We start from the raw sequence: 2789 nt of genomic DNA, 5'->3' as shown, positions 1-2789 counted from the left end.
GTTTCTTGTTTGAAGTCGGCGCGGCGGTGTCCATACAGTTTTCTTGTGGATTTCTTTAGTTGCTCCGTCTCGTACCTACACAGTATGTCAGTATCATGATGGCGAAGTGGACAAGTGGACAGGGTGATTTTCTTCCTCTAGGCTTCCTTTGGCCAACTTTCCTTCGTCCTCGTTGAAAAGTGGTGCTGATAAAAGGTTCGATTCGCAACATTATGTTGATTATCAATGTACGTGATGACATGCGATTGCTGGCTATGATTTCTCTCCTTTTTCTCTCCTATTTCTCTTCTACTTCTCTCCTATTTCTCTTCTATTCCTCTTCTATTCCTCTCCTTTTTCTTTCCTATTTCCCTCCTATTCCTCTCCTATTTCTGTCCTATTTCTGTCCTATTTCTGTCTTATCTCTCTCTTATTTCTCTCCTATTTCTCGCCGATTTCTCTCTTATTCCACTCCTATTTCTCTCCTATTTCTCTCCAATTTCTCTCCTATTTCTTCCCTATCTCTCCTGTTTCCCTCATATTTCTCCCCTATTTTCTCATTTATTTCACCCCTATTGCTCTCCTCCTTCACTCCTATTTCTCTCCTCTTTCTCATATATTTCTCTTGTAATTCTTTCCTATTTCTTCCCTACCTTTTTTTCCCGATATCTCTCCTTTTTCTGTCCTTTTTCTCCCATTTCTGTGCTAATTCTGTCCTGTTTTTGGTTTTTCCTGTCCTATTCTACACCTAGTTCTCTCCTATTTCCCTTGTAATTCCCCTTTTTTGTTCTCTCCTATTTCTCTCCTATTCTCTCTACGTGTAGTTATTAGCTTGCACAACCACGTAAAGAACGCCCACAAAATGTTTGTTTGTGTGTCACAGTTGATTCAACAACAGCGACTCAAAGTGCTATTCCAACACCCCCATAGGCTCCGTTATCATGGTGTATGGATATGTGGTGTCAGGATGTGGCCCATTGTCATTATTGCAATACTGGTACATGCCACACGCTATAGCAGATCTACTCAAATCCAAAACAAATCACTGGTGCACAGAAGTCAACATGCAGCACAGCCACCCATAGACCATAGTAATTCGGGCTTTGCGTTATGCAGATCATTCGGCACCACTCACCGGCGAACAAGTGAAACAAGACGTGGTTCTTTCCAACATTCCACAGCGGCAGAGCATTCAGGAGCTGAGAAACGGACTCGACAAAGTCATCATTCCTCTTGTCGCGGTCGATAGTGTCCAGGGACGGAATAAATATACACGCTTCCTCCGGTCGGGAAGTGTAGAAAACTAGAATGATTTCCAAGATCAGAAAGAGAAGAGAACAAATCACCGGTGCACAGCAGTTAACATGCAGCGTAGTCTCCCATAGACCATAGTCATTCGGCACCACTCACCACAGAACGAGTTGAACAAGACGTGGATGGACGTGCATGGACGTCCATGACACCGCGAGAGGTCCAAACAGTCTCTCATTGAGCAATGGGGTCTTGCCGAGCCATCCTGACTCGCCAGGGCGAATGAAGCAGCTTCCTGAGACCACTCATAGTTGGACAAGAAGTTCCTCGAGGCAGGAAATCTCGCCTGCGCTCCAGGCGGATCAAATAATGCTCCATGCGACTGGTCGACACCACCAGCAGGCCAGGCGGCCCAGTGCCAGCAGACTCTAGTGAAACTAGCTCCGTTCCCCAGGATAGCAAGACTACGACGAATACGCAGACCACTATAAACAGGAGAAAGCATGGCACCGTAGCCAACATCAAAGCTCCTCTTCCGCCTGAACGGCACACATCAGAAATACTAGACTAACCGTTATTATCCTAAACTGCACAAAATCCAAACTCAGCTCCTTTCTCATTCAGGACAAGAAGAAAAGTGAAAAAATCGATACGACTGACTGTCGCACGACAACTAATACCTAGGCGACACCGTTGTCACCCACACGTACACGGGGAGTCGGGACAAACCCAATCGCACTGCAGCGGGGCTACGGAGCGAAGAACACGGCTAGTTGCAAAGAGCGCTAGCACAATGCACATAGAGAAATGTGGCTGTTTTCTCAGTCCACTGACCTTTCCCCAGCTATTCAACAACATCAGAATATCGCGCTGGAAACGGAGCGTCTCTGTAAGTTTGTATCCCTGGTGATGTTTGTGCCTCGAGAGCACTATAATTATAAGTGGTGCTCTTCAGCCGCAATCTTCCTCAGCCTACTCAAGCTCAACTGATGAGGTGTGAATCCCCCGAAACACTGTGCATTGAGCAGGGAGTGGTGCTTTCTTGCAGGTTTGCCGAGTGAATGGTTCGATGGACTTCTCGTGTGCTCTGGATGGCAGTCGTGCGTCAGTCAAGTGAGAATTCAAGTCGGCAGGAAAACCGTGAGCAACACACAGTGACACTCTTCCCCTACTATCGCCGAAGTCGCACCAACCTCTTCTTCACATTGTTGTCCCCAGCGCGGGCTTGCGAATTAGATGGTTTGGAGGCAACAACGTTGTGAATGGCCAACGGTCCTCATCGCTTGTTCAGCACCTCCATGAGCGACACTGACTCACGCTGCTATCTGGTGTTCACGAGGTGTTTGTTGCGCTGGAAACGGAGCGTCTCTGTAAGTTTGTATCCCTGGTGATGTTTGTGCCTGGAGAGCACTATATTTATAGGTGGTGCTCTTCAGCCACAATCTTCCTCAGCCTACTCAAGCTCAACTGATGAGGGGTGAATTCCCCGAAACACTGTGTATTGAGCAGGGAGTGGTGCTTTCTTGCAGGTTTGCCGAGTGGACGGTTCGATGGACTTC

The sequence above is a fragment of the Sycon ciliatum genome, chromosome 8 (assembly GCF_964019385.1).
Source record: "Sycon ciliatum chromosome 8, ocSycCili1.1, whole genome shotgun sequence".
NCBI lineage: Eukaryota > Metazoa > Porifera > Calcarea > Leucosolenida > Sycettidae > Sycon > Sycon ciliatum.
The sequence above is the reverse complement of the archived record's forward strand: the minus strand, read 5'-3'. Positions refer to the sequence as shown.